The sequence below is a fragment of the Ursus arctos genome, chromosome X (genome assembly GCF_023065955.2).
Source record: "Ursus arctos isolate Adak ecotype North America chromosome X, UrsArc2.0, whole genome shotgun sequence".
Taxonomy (NCBI): domain Eukaryota; kingdom Metazoa; phylum Chordata; class Mammalia; order Carnivora; family Ursidae; genus Ursus; species Ursus arctos.
Genome location: NC_079873.1, coordinates 40,245,829 through 40,260,357, shown reverse-complemented (window position 1 = coordinate 40,260,357; position 14,529 = coordinate 40,245,829). Strand labels below are relative to the sequence as shown.

The window sequence follows — 14,529 nt, the reverse complement described above, 5'->3', positions numbered from 1 at the left end:
TGACTTAAACAACACAAGATCCATATATTTAAAAACCCACCAAGAAGCAAACAGAAAGAGAGGGGTAAGTTAACATTTAGAACAGGGTCCAAACAGGGTGAGGGACATTTCCTGACTCCTTTGTTATGTAATGTTCATAGACCCTTATCTCTGTTCTTCCTCTGTGTCTCCGTCTCTTGCATCAGCCTCATTGATGAGGACCAGAGTTGAAGTTTAGACAAGGGGCCCATCAGACTGAGGACGCCCAGGGCCACGGACATACCCTGCTTGCCTCTGGTAGCTCACCGGTAAGCGTCCTGCACAGTCCGGTGCTTTATCTGTGATCAGTGAACAATCCCGAGTGTGACCAGCTGGTGGTGGATTCCAGTAAAATGTAGCCGTTGGTTTGGGCGGTAGGACACCTCATGGCCTGGTCTTTGCGTTCCCTTCTTTCTTTAAGCAACACTGTTGTTTGTTCCATCATATATTCCATTTTTTCAATTTATCTTTAGCATAGCCTATCACCTACTAACTTACTTGCTAACTATCTTTAACACGTCTTGCAAATTCTGCCTGGGCCTCGGAAGCCGCTTGCTTACTCATTATCGATACTTCACACCTTAGAGTTTTGCTAGATCGCAAGCTCCTAGCTTATGTGAGCTTAACACTTTGGAGATTCCTCCACCACGTTTGTTGTCCTGTCCTCTAGAGGCCAAGCAGCAGGAGAAAAATCAAAGGGAGTTCTTTGAAAAGGTTAATAAATGTGAGAAACCCTAGACTGATCAAGAAAAAGGGAAAACACAAATTTTGAAATTAGGAGTGACACAGTAGACTTCACTACAGGGTTTGTAAACATTAAAACAAACTAGGGAATTCGGAAAAAACCTTTATGCCAATAAAATTGACAATTTCGTCAGTGTAATTAATGGAGAAAACGCATCATAATTCTAGATGCAGAGAAGGGATCTCCTATGATTCAAGACCCATTCATATTCTAAATTCTTAGCAAACTAGGAATAGGAGAGAACTCCCTTAGTCTGATAAAGGGTACATTAAAAAAGAAAAACTTAGTGGTGACAGTAAAAACTTTCCTCCCGAGATTGGGACTGAGAGCGAGGACGCCTACTGTCCTCACTTCTATTCACTGTACTGGAGGACTTAGTGACAGAGAGAGAAAAGAAGGTATGACTGGAAAAGAATAAAGCCCCCAATTTTTACAGATGACCTATGTACACAGAAAAATCCAGAAGCATCTATAAATGAATCGTTAGGCCTAAGTTTAGCAAGGCTGCTAAATAGAAGCTTGAACACAGAAATTGTTTTTCTTTGTGCTGACAACTAGAAAACAAACACCATAGCTTCAATTTTGGGGAACAGAGAACAAATAACAGATGGGGCCAGGGAATGGAGATCCCTGAGAGTAGGAGTTTACATGTGGGTGGGGTGGAATCTGGCTGGGAAACGGAGAAAACAGCTTAAAGCTTCTCACCAGAAGAAGAAACAAAGGCCACAAAGTTAAGGACAGATCTATAAATGTCGGAATGCATAAGGAAAGGGACTGATGACAACGGGAGGGTTGGAAAATGAAAAGGCCAGGGAAAGGGAGAATGACCTAGAAGGGCTTCTTCCCCCTGAGGGAGGCAGGGATGAGATCTTGAGGAAAAGGCAGGCAGGCACAGTTCTTTCTCAAAGCTAAGCAAAGAACACGGGGGCGGGGATGCGGGAAGGTCATTTAGTCCGAGGAGCTCACACCCAGGTCCTGTGATCACCAGAGGCCTACCTCCCCTCCTTTAAGGAAGACCAAAGGTATGTGGATGGCATGTCAAAGAAATCTCCCTCTCACCAGCTAGAACCTTCCATCCACCATCCCCAATCTTCCTAGTTCTCACTCACCTATGCAACGTGAGATCTTTCTGCCATCCAAGGCTCTCGTTTCTCAAACGTGAAGATCAGGTCTGGTTTGGTCACTTGATCAACTGTAAGAGGACGTGATTCCGGACTTAGGGCACCTGCTTCAGCTTAGGGCTTTCCCAGTTCTATCTTGGCAAAGTCTGCCCATTTCCCTTGGGAGGAGAGAGACCAGCTCCAGGGTCCAAAAGGGATAGGGAAGCTTTCCTGAACATTTTCAGCACCCTGCAGGCAAGAAGCTCCCACATGTCTTTTCATCACGCAGGGAGGATTTGGGTTTGCCAGCTGGCCCCGGTACACGGAAGGCAAGGAGAGATCAAAGAAAGAGGCAGACTGTTCCAGATTGGTACGTGGTGAGTTTAATAAGCAAGTGACCTTACTTACGAGGCTTGTCCTGGGTGGCTACGAGGTGAGCAGCTCTCCACACCTGCTGGCCAGGACCTTAAAAGTATACGGAGGCCTTAAGTAGGTTCAGTCACATACAGCAACCAGATGGTCTCAACAACATATTACTCTGAGGTCTGCATCCTTGAAACTGAGAATGGTGGACAGAGCGCACATTCCAAGGGCAGGAGAGGGGGGTGAGGGGCCTCCTCGCCTGGGTCTAGCTCACGGATGAACTGGAAGTCATGTCCTCTCGACGACCTCCTCCAACACCCCCAGCCCTTGTGATTGGTTCTTATAATCTTACCCGTGCCCTCCTTCTGCAAGGGACCCGGATCAGTCAGCAAGAGGTATCACCAGCACCGAAGCAGCTCGTTTGGAGGCTGGCAGGCTGCGCTGGAGGCAGATGCCCACAGCAACGGTGCCGGCACCTGCAAGAGAAAACACAGATTAAGATAACTGCCCAAGATAAGGAACAGTTTTTTCCACCAAGAACCCCATGACCCAAACCACTGACTTATTAATTCCTACAGGCTGGGGATTGGATCACTCAAGACATTCACTTGGGGCCTCGTGTGATTTAATAAGGAGGATACATCAGACTCATCAGGTATGAACACACAACACTGGATAACGGCACGGGTGCCTCCTTGCGAGGCAGTAGTAAGTCCAAGGCCATCCTGTTTTGGAGGACAGTTTTTCTCATTAGAGACATTTCAGTGTTCAATACAAGGATCTACTGGCTATCATTTTGTTGGGTGAATTAGTAAGGTTTCTATGTGTGCTATAACACCCTCCAGGCCAATGGAAGGGACAAAGATGGCGGCTAGAAGATCACACCACTGGAAAAGAAAATGTGCCCACCTGGCCTTGAAGAAAGGGAGATTGGAAGCTTTAGGCACCTGACCAGGTTGTGCACACCATATATGCTGGCTGGTGGAGGCGGTACTGTCAGATGTGAGGGGATGGCTAGGGACAGGACCTCCTCCTCCTCCCCTTTCAATGGTGCGTGTTCCGTTCCAGGCATAGTGCATCTCAACAGGTCCAGCTTGCAGCATGACAGTGGGATCCCAGTGGAGAAGGGAGCAGTTCCCCCTCACCGGGGGTGGGAAGTAACTCAGCCACCATGGGGAAATGCCCCAGTGCAAATTCCAGTAGATAACGCCCTTCCCAGTGTGTGAAAGTTAGGGCAATGACTCTCTCCTGTGACTTCCATACATTTATAGTGTTGGGGGTCTCAGCAGTGGCCCCTAGTGTGGCATAGGGGGCAACAGGCCCTGCTGGTTGATCATTCACATGTGTTAAAGGCTGCAACAGGGACGCCTGGGTGGCTCAGTCGGTTGGGCGTCTGCCTTTGGCTCAGGTCATGATCCTGGGGTCCTGGGATCAGGTCCCGCATCGGGCTCCTTGCTCGGCAGGGAGCCTGCTTCTCCCTCTGCCTACCGCTTCCTCTGCTTGTGCTCTTTCTCTCTCACTCTGACAAACAAATAAATAAAATCTTAAGAAAAAAAAAAAAAGGCTACAACACTTGGCCGAGGTGGGTTTACCTGTTAGTAATCTAATCTGCTGCTTTAATATTCCATTCTTCCTTTCTACCAACCCTGCTGCTTGTGGGTTATAGGGGAGAAGGAACCTGTTCAATGCCATGTTCTTTTGCCCAGTCTTGCACATCACGACCTTTGAACGTGACCCCCAACCACTGTCTAGTCAGTGAGGGTATCCGTACATGGTACGCAGCTTCTCCAGTCCAGGTGGCAGCCTGCTTTGTGCAGGGATGGGGGCAAGCTTGGGTTAGGCCCTTTGCGGTGTCCGTGCAAACCAAGGCCTATACAGAACCCTGCCTCGGGGGCGGGGGGATGGATATCATCGCCTCGCCGATCTCTCCCCAGCTGGGAACTCCCGTGGGAATTCAGACTCCACCAGCAGCTGGCCTGGGCACTGTTCAGAGCACAGGACATGCTGTTACTGCACTAACCAGGTCGCCGCATTGCAAGGGCAATATACCGCCCCACGCAGGCGCTCACAGGGTGCTGTGCGGCCGCTCTTCCTACGCACCGAAGCTGGTGGATCTGCTGCTGAGGCTTGTACCCACGCTGGGGCATTAGCTGCCTGATTGCCAGGGGGTGTCAGTGCCTTATGACCCCGGATGCAGAAGACAGAGAAGACTGCCTCAGGTTCTCGAAGGTGAACCCAAATGCCTTTCCACGTATCCTGACCCCAGGAGGGCTTATTCATGATCATCCACCACTCAGCTTCCCACTGTCCGAGCCATGGGGTTAATCCCTTTAGGACGAACGGCCCAACTGTCAGTGCAAAGTGTTAACAGCCGGGCTCATGAGCGATCGCCAGCCAAACTGCTCTTATGGCTCCTGTGGCCTGTTCCCGTTTCTAGGCATCAACAGGAACTCCCACCACTCCCACGAACGGGCTGCAGGGTGGCCACAGGAATAGGGCCAGGGGCATTCGCAGGACCTCCATACACTAAAGGGCCTAGGAGCACCTGTATTTCTAGAGACAGCGGGCTGGCGGACAAGGTGCTCTTCTGTTACTGTCATGGGACGTAGTCAAAGTGGGGGGTTTGGGCCATGGCAGAGGTGGGCAGATGGAACGCACTCTTGACCCACTCTTTGCTAGGGAGGGAAGGTCTTACCACGATGTGTTGTTCCTTCATGAGAGGCCCTACCTGACGGAGCGCTACGTACCCTGGTAGAAGCTGTCTCACTATGGGGGTACACTGGGCTTCTGCCCCCTTCCAGAGCTGGGACCCAAATCCTCGGGGCGCTCCGTCCTTGCGTTGTTTCTGCACAACCCATACCTTCTGGAGTCACATCCAGCTCAAATGGTAGCCTTGCGGGCTTCAGAGATGCCCCGAGTGTTCATCTGCTTCCTGAGTACTTTTCCCTTCTCAAAGGGGGCTTGCTGTCCCGATCCCCAGGCCCACGCATGCTCTTTATAGGATGAAGGCACCGTGCCAGATGGAGAATCAAAGTCCTCCCAAACCCCAAATTCCCACACAGGCCTGCTTTTCCATCACGTTCCTAGGGGTTCGGTAGGCTTGCACTTGATCAGTCGTACCTTCCGAGACAATGCACATCTCACCCAAACAACTTCCCAAAGCCACAGTGGTGCCTGGGCTTTGAATTTCCTGTGGCTTCATGGCTCATCTTCATCCTCACAGATGTTCCGGCAAAGTCTGCAGAAGGTCCCGCGGCAGAGGCAAGACTTCACAGGTTAACATCAGATCATCGGTGCAATGGGCCCACCTTGTCAATGTGGGGAAAGAGAATGGGGACAGGTCTCGGGCGACCATCCCACGACGCACTGTGGGGCTGTGCAGGTAGCCTTGGGGAAGCACTGGGAAGATCCCCTATTGCCCCTCCCACATGGAGGCAAATTCATCATCGTTATCAGAAACCCATACCCGTCAGAGCCTCTTCCATGAATCTCCTTGAAGATGACGCACTTCTGTGGGAATATGTTTGCCGAAGCGTTACAGTAAAAGGATAACCATCTGTAAATGACAGAAGACTTAAAAATGGTCAGGATTAAAGTTCTGATGAGATTTCATGATAATGCAATGGACAAGGAAATTTTTTTTTCTTTTTTTCAGAGAGAACAACTCTACTGTATCTTTTATTTATATAAAAAGGGGCATATTAAGCAAAAGACACACCAAGTAAAGTGTTGCTGTGGCCCAGGAGACAAGGAAGGGAGTGATAGGCCTCTTCAGGCCCTGCTGGGAGACAAGGAGTCTGGGGAAAGTGCTGAGAAGATCTGGAGGAAATCTGGTTATTTCTGTGACATCCTTTAAAAAATAACAACAGAGGGGCGCCTGGGTGGCTCAGTTCGTTAAGTGTCTGCCTTTGGCTCAGGTCATGACCTCGGGGTCCTGAGATCAAGCCCCGCATCAGGCTCCCTGCTCAGCGGTGAGTCTGCCTCTCCCTGCCCCCTTCTCAGGCTCGCTCTCTTCCTCTCAAATAAATAAATACATAATATCTTAAAAAAATAAAAAACAACAACTAGAATTATGATTGATAATACTGTACCAGGAAATACCAGTTTTAGAAATTTCAAACAATTTCTGGAACACTTATATTTATATAAATATATTTGGGACACCTGGGTGGCTCAGTCGGTTAAGCTTCTGCCTCTGGCTGAGGTCATGATCCCAGGGTCCTGGGATGGAGCCCCACATCGGGCTCCTTGCTCAGCGGGGAGCCTGCTTCTCCCTCTGCCTGCTGCTTCCCCTGCTTGTGCTCTCTCCCTCTCTCTCTCTGATAAATAAATAAAAATCTTAACATCAATCAATCAATCATATGTATATGAACATAACCTAATGAAAGTTTAGCATCACTTCTTATCTGACAATGCTCCCTGTGTAATTTAACATATCAAATAAGCCTAATAAGTTTAATATCTTTCTTTTATAAGGAGAGAGAACACATCTTTTGAGATGCTCCAGGTAAAATCTAGAACATCCCAAAGTTAGTTTGAGGTCAAAAAGACTTTGGAATTTGGGGCACTTGCTGGGTGGCTCAGATGGTTGAGTGTCCAACTCTTGGTTTCAGCTCAGGTCATGATCTCGGGGTTGTGGGATTGAGCCCCGCATCAGGCTCTGTGCTCAGCACGCAGTCTGCTCAAGATTATCTCCCTCTCCCTCCCCCATCAGCTCTAAAATAAATAAAATCTTAAAAAAAAAACTTCAGAATTTGTTTTTGTGACATTTGTCAAAAATAGCAAAGGAATTTAAAACACGTCATTAAACAGAATCATAGATCACTGTGAAACAATAGCTATCCATTTAATCAGTGACAAAGACTTCAAAGATAAATATAGAAAGTTACATAGTTACAAAAACACTTAGCTCTTTCAATAGAGAAGACTGGTTTTTTAAGCAATCAGAGCCATGCTAAAGCAACATTGCATACAGGAAGTTATTTTTATAAAACATGGAATCTTTGTTTTCTAGGCAGGTGACTTAAAAGGTAAAAACCATTTTCACAACTTCCTTAAGAACAGACCAGTAGTACAAGAAAACTTTGTCCTTCCAGCAGATGAAAGAAAATTAAGTCGTAGTTTGACACAAATACACTATTAAAACTAAAACTTATCTAAGCCCAATTACATCAAGCTCTTTTACAAATTAATTTTAGCAATATCCTCCAGAGGTAGGAAAATATCACATATAAATATAGCCTTGCAGTCATGGTCATACATAAACGGAGAGACACAGGGACTCCGTAGCTTTCATTCCAGAACGTTAGTCACGAATCAGGTGCAACAACGCAAAACTCACTAGTTTACAGGCAACAGTTACCGCTTATGTGGCTAAAGCTTTTCACTAACGTTCGTGGAGAAGATTTTAAGACTTGTATTTGCCCTTGACAAGTGAGTAATCCTATGGAAGCTGTGGGCTGGATTTTGGGCAAGGGAGCCTCTATAGCAGGATTTTAAAAAGCCTCTTTCCCCTTTTTTCTCCTCAGGCTCAGGCAATCATGGGCAGTGTCTTTACCTCCTGCGGTGTTTCCTTTTCAAAGACACAATAAGATTTACCATTTCAAGGGACAGAGAAAGAATGCCAGTTTTCTATTCGGAGTTTTGGGGCATATTTCTGTATCAGCAGAAGTCTAGGATAATTACTACGTAAAATTTTCCTTTGTATCAGGGGTCATATGGCGTGGGGACACTTCGTCTGTTCCACTATCAATTGCCACAACACCCCCCTCTCCACTCTCCTCACTTTCCCAGGGATTCCACCTCTCAGCGTCCTTATCAGATTTTGCTGCCAATGCTCAGACCCTTGGGGCGCCTGGGGGGCTCAGTCGGTGAAGCATCTGCCTTCGGCTCAGGTCATGATCCCAGGGTCCCGGGATCCAGCCCCGCATCGGGCTCCCTGCTCAGCGGGGAGTCTGCTTCTCCTTCTCCCTCTGTGCGTGCGCGCTCTCTCAAGTAAATGAATGGAATCTTTGAAAAACAATGCTCAGACCTTAACCTGCAGCAGCTTGCACCCTCCTGTCTTTGCAAAATGGCATGCCAAGGTCTCCAACTTATTATCCTGTTCCCCTCCTCGTCTGCCAGCCCCGAAGCTCCCAAAGCAGTAGACACCTGCACGTCCTCTAATCTCAGCACTTCTCCCAACTTTCTAACTCCAGCTTCAGCCTCTAGTTGGGCAGATGAACGGTTTCGAGCGGTGGCCGGCCCGCTGCGGCACACCCTGCACGGTTGCTCGGGCAAGCACGTCAAACCAGGCAGTGGTATGGACATCGCCACACTCACACGGCAGTCCACGAGCTTCTAACATCTGGGCCACCCCTGCCCTCCCCAGAGAGGTTGATGGCCAACTCAGGATTTCTCCTGTGGACGCTTTTTTCCCCAAGGCCCATTTTGTTGGACAAAGTCATCAAGAGGAAGTGTCTGACAGTTAACTCGTGAGCGGTCAGTCAGAGGCTCCTTACTCCCCAACCCTGTCCTTGGAGTGTGGGTTCCACTCGCCTTCCCTCTCCCAGAGGCTTCTCCAAGGACAGAGCCTTGAGATAGTGATGTGGCGTTGAGAACGCCCGCAAGTGCACTTGACTGAACCCAGTTAAACCCTCTCTCTATATAAACATGTAGGATTTGCTGGCAGGTGTGGGGATCAACTCATCTTGCTTCTCCCCAAGACAAATCTTGTACCTAAGTTTCCTTTGCTTATTAAACCTGCTACATACTAACCTGAAGGGGCCCGCCTCTTTCTTTGTTCTCTCCCTGCCCTCTGAGTACCAGGGGCCGTTTCCGATCACACCCTCGAAGCTCCCGAGACGGCTGCAAGCCAGTGCGCTTGTTTGGGCTTTTGGACGGCTCACCAGTTATTGCTTCACAAACTGGCCCCCATACGAGGAGAGCAAGGAGAGCCCAAAGGAAGAGGCAACCCGTTCCAGATGGGCACATGGCAGCTTTCACAAGCGAGGGAAATTCCGAGGCTCGTCATGGGTGGCCGGAAGATGGTAGATCTCTGTAGCTGCCTGCCAGAATCTTAAAACTTTCTACAGAGGCCTCGACGGGGTTTAGTCGCATATACAATCCAAGTAGTCTCAACAGCACATCACTCTTGAAAACAGCTCCCACTGTGAGAATGGTGGACATTCCAAGCACAGGAGAGGGGGTGAGGAGCCCCGGATTGCCGGGGTCCAGCTCACAGGCCACCCGGGGGTCACATCCTCCTGATGACCTTCTCTACCCGATGAGCACTTCAGATGGAGCCATCACAAGCTCAGCGACATCTGAAGAGAAGGCGGAGGACTTCAGCCGGCAAGAGCGGCAGCACACAGGCCCTGCTCAGAGAGCTGTGTGTGGAGATGCGATATTACAGAACGACAGCCACCTGGTCTCTGCGCAAGGAAGGCTTGCCGGGTAGTCTGGTATTCATGATTATTATCTCCTGCATAGTACCTTTTCGTTTTAGGTTTTGTTTTGTTTTTTTCAGATTATTTGTCAGGGGGAGAGAGAGAGAGAGAGCACAAACAGGGGCAGAGGGAGAGGGAGAAGCAGGTTTCCCGTTGAATAGGGAGCCCAATGCGGGGCTCGATCCCAGGACCCTGGGATCATGACCTGAGCCGAAGGCAGATGCTTAACTGACTGAGAGCCACCCAGGCGCCCCTATTTTTAGGTTTTGAAAGCTCTTTCTTCCTCATCCTCAGATATCACCGATTTTGTGATGACATGTGATGACCACATCTAAATGGCCATCCCTGGGTGATGAGGAAAAGATACATGGGAACATCTTCCCTGTTCAAAAAAGAATGCCTGCTGGGGCGCCTGGGTGGCACAGCGGTTAAGCGTCTGCCTTCGGCTCAGGGCGTGATCCTGGCGTTATGGGATCGAGCCCCACATCAGGCTCCTCCGCTATGAGCCTGCTTCTTCCTCTCCCACTCCCCCTGCTTGTGATCCCTCTCTCTCTGGCTGTCTCTATCTTTGTCAAATAAATAAATAAAATCTTAAAAAAAAAAAAAGAATGCCTGCAGGGCACCTGGGTGGTTCAGTCGGTGAAGCGTCTGCCTTCGGCCCGGGTCATGATCCCAGGGCTCTGAGATCGAGCCCCGCATCGGGCTCCCTGCTCAACGTGGAGTCTGCTTCTCCCTCTGCCTCTGCCCCTCCCCCTGCCCATGCGCAGTCTCGCTTTCTCTCTTTCTCACCCTCTTAAATAAATAAAGTCTTAAAACAACAACAACAACAACAAAAGAACGGCTGTGCTCAACCTGGTTTGTGTTACATGTTGGAAGAGAAGCAGAAATCTACCTGGAGAAAGTTCCGCTTCTGGTGATGACAGAGAAGCTTTTAGCAGACTGATTTTCCTGCTGAGATGAACTAAACAACTGGATAAAAGACAAGATTTATTTGGCGGCATCATAAAGCTGCTGAGGAGATGGAGATCTGAGAGGCCAAGAGCACAGAGACTTCAAAGACTAAAGTTGTCAGACCAGCCGAGTACCAAGCCCAACTACAGCACGTGCCACGTGGGAGAGGCCACTTTCTTTGGTCTTGCCCTTAGACACCGCACATGGGGACTCCAGGCCCTGTGTGGGTGGCTGCCTCTAAACCGTCTAAGTCTCTCTCCAGCACCCGAGCCTAGCTGGGGCCAGTGCCATCCGGGGAGGTGCCCAGTCTGGTTCTAGTGCCACAAACAGATGGCACTTGCTGCATGGTAGCGCATTTCTCTCATGGGCTCTCATGAGATGAGGCCACCAGGATGGTACTGACGTACTGATGCCGGAGGGTGCTCACAGTGAACACGGGACGCAGTTTGGGCTCTGAGCTATAAAGACCCACCAACAACCCTTGTGCTTAGGCGCCACGCGTGGCCCCTGCATGAGCTCCTCCGTTAGCGTTCTGACTATACTGCTACCTCGGTCTTCAGCACTCAAGAACAGTGAGGTGTCTTTATTATAAAGAAATGCAGAGGGACGCCTGGGCGGCTCAGGTGGTGAAGCGTCTGCCTTCGGCTCAGGTCACAATCCGTGGGGTCCTGGGATCGAGCCCCGCATCGGGCTCCTTGCTCAGCGGGGAGTCTGCTCCTCTCTCTACCCCTCCCCCCTGCTTGTAATCTCTCTCTCTTGAATAAATAAAACCTTAAAAAAATGTACAGAGCAAAGAGATGGAGAAAGATATATAATGTCAAGACTAACCCAAGAAACTAGGTGCATCTATACCAATATCAGGCATGGGGGCAGGAACCACCAAATTCAGGACATTCATGAACACTATGGAGAGTGAGGTGAAAGAGAGAAGGGAGGTACACACAGGAAGTTTCAACTGCATTTCTAATGGTTTATAAAAAGAAGAAATATCTGAAGCAAATATGGTAAAATATGAAAACTAGGCAGAGTACTCAAGTTTTTTTTCTATACCTTTTGGCTTGATATATTGCATACCTTCAAAAAGTGATTTAATAATAAACCAAAAAATTAGACAAATGCTGACAAAATAATGAGAAATGGACAAAAATTTGAAGGAGAAGGCATTGAGCAGGACAAAGAAGGATAGTTTATATTAATAAAGATAAACTTCATCAAAAGATATAATGGTATTGAATGTTTATGAACCAAACAACATTTAAAATTAATAAAGTGAGGGATTAGGAAGATGGCAGCAGAGAGGGAGGACCCTAGGCTCCTCTCATCCCATGAACACAACCAGGTAACTAACATCATTCTACATATCCCAGAAAGACCTGAAGATGGACAGAACAAACCCCACACACACACAAAAAGGCTGAGAGAAGCAGCAACACTGAACAAGGTAAAAAAAAAAAAAAAAGACGTTGAGATGTAATTTAGGGGACAAATGGATTGCAGGTGCTATGGTGGGGGAGGGAGCTGTACTTGCAGAGAGGAGGGGGGAGAGAGGAGGGGGAGAGAGAGGAGGGGGAGAGAGAGGAGACGGAGAGACAGAGGGGAGACGGAGAGAGAGGAGACAGAGAGAGGAGGCAGAGAGAGAGAGAGGGGAGACGGAGAGAGAGAGGAGAGAGAGAGGGGGAGACGGAGTGAGAGAGAGGAGATGGAGAGAGAGATAGAGGAGACAGAGAGGAAGACAGAGGAGACAGAGAGGAGAGGGAGAGAGAGAGAGAGAGAGAGAGAGAGAGAGAGAGAAGCACATAGGGGAACGCACAAGGAGAACATTTCCCCACAGCTATTGGCTGGAAAAGGAGAAGGGCTGATTTCCTTGAGTTCTTGCAATGAGTGGGACTTAAAGCACGGAGTCGTAAAGGTCAGCAGACTTGGCTGGGATGGAGCCTGGAGGGCACTACCCTGCTCCTGGAGAGAAAGGAGGCAAACAACCTGAGGGCCGAGGGCATGGAAACAGCGATCTGAAACACAAAAAACACCTGGGACAGATGGGGGAGATTTTTCGCTCTTCTTGGAGTTCCTCCCTGACAGGCAGCATTCCCAGAGCCACCTCCCTGGGAACAAGGGAGCTGGCTGGCACCATTTCCCTCCCCCCCTCCTCGGCACAAACACAGCACCTGGGGGAAGCAGCCAGTGCTGAGCGGGCTGCCGAACTTGCTTCCACCAAGCCCCACCCCCCTGCACTGGCGGGACTGCCCTTCCCAGTCAAGCTTGCCTCAAGTCCCAGCATGGCAGGCCCCTGCCCCAGAAGACCGGCACAAACCCCTGCCCGCTCCGTGTCTCCTGACCAGAGAGTTCTGCAGGGCTTCAGTCCTAGTGGAGGTGGTAGCAGGTCTCATTTCACCAGCAGACCAGAGCAACCTGGTTAAAACTCCCTCCATTCTGGGCAGGGACCAAACACTTCACGCTGCAGGCCAGGAGAGCCTCCGCAGGTGACGGGCCTGAAGGACAGAGCAGCCGGAACACAGCAGCCGAGCTCGTGCAGCGCCCACCGGACATGCTCCCGGAGGCACCAGGCCCTGGGCACTGCATGAGCTCTGCTTCATAAGGACGTTACTCTCAGGAGCAGGAGACATACCTGGCTCTTCTAACACAGAGAAGGCAGACACTCAGACAAAACGCCAAGACACAGGAATTCATTCCGAATGAAAAGAACAAGATAAGGCCATGGCCAGAGATCTACCCGAAACACATGTAAGTAACATGCCTGATGGAGAACCGAAAGCAACAATGAGAAGGATACTCACTGGGCTTAAGACAAGACTGACTGTAAGACCTCATGGGGGCCCTTACCACAGACAGAAAAGAGTTAAAAAAAAAATAGTCAGGGGCGACTGGGTGGCTCAGTCGTTAAGCGTCTATCTTAGGCTCAGGGTGTGATCCCAGAGTCCTGGGATTGAGCCCCGCATCGGGCTCCCTGCTCTGCTGGGAGCCTGCTTCCTCCTCTCCCACTCCCCGTGCTTGTGTTCCCTTTCTCTCTGGCTGTCTCTCTCTCTCTGTCAAATAAATAAATAAAAATCTTTAAAAAAAATAATAATCAGTCAGAAATGAAGAGTGCAATAACCGAGATCAGAAACAGACCTGAAGCAATGAACAGTAGACTGGAAGAAGCAGGGGAATGAATTAGTGATATAGAAGACAAAATAATGGAAAATACAGATTCTGAACAAAAGAGAGAAAGAAGAATGATGGAATAGGACAATAGACTCAGGGAACTCAGTGACTCCATCAAATGTAAGACTGTATTACCGACGTTCCAGAAGGAGAGGAGGGGGAAAATGGGGCAGAAAATTGATTTGAGAAAATAATGGTGAAAACTTCCTTAATCTGGGGATGAAAACAGACATTCAGATCCACAAAGCACAGAGAACTCTCATCAAAATCAACAAAAGCAGGCCAACACCAAGACGTATTGTAATTAAATTTGCAAAATGTGCTGATAAAAAAGCAGCAAAACAAGAGAAGTCCTTGACTTACAAGGGGAGACCCATACAGCTAGCTACAAATTTATCAACAGAAACTTGGCAATCAAGAAGAGAGTGGCATGCTATATTCAAAGTGCTGAATGGGAAAAATCTGCAGCCAAGAACACTCTATCCAGTAAGGCTATCATTCAGAACAGAAGGAGAGATAAAGACTTTCCCAGACAAACAAAGACTAAAGGAGTTCATGACCACTAAACCAGCCCTGCAAGAAATATTAAAAGGGACTCTTTGAGTGGAAAGGAAAGACCAAAAATGACAAAAGACAATAAAGATTCAGAGAAAATCTCCAGAAACAATGACAAAACAAGAAAAAATGGCACTAAATACATTATCTATCAATAATTACTCTGAATGTAAATGGGCTAAATGCTCCAATCAGAAGACATAGCTGG

General features: G+C 48.7%; 1 long non-coding RNA gene across 1 annotated transcript in view; it reads right to left on the bottom strand.

Annotated features, from left to right (window-relative positions):
- LOC113266000 (uncharacterized) overlaps window positions 1-14,529 on the bottom strand; it is a 51,297-nt gene continuing 36,768 nt past the window's right edge. The window contains exons 4-8 of the long non-coding RNA XR_003320200.4: window positions 5,693-5,782; window positions 5,347-5,534; window positions 2,579-2,702; window positions 2,272-2,328; window positions 1-1,955 (exon numbers count right to left, since the gene is read on the bottom strand). This is a non-coding gene — a long non-coding RNA (uncharacterized LOC113266000). The remainder of the gene's footprint in view (window positions 1,956-2,271; window positions 2,329-2,578; window positions 2,703-5,346; window positions 5,535-5,692; window positions 5,783-14,529) is intronic.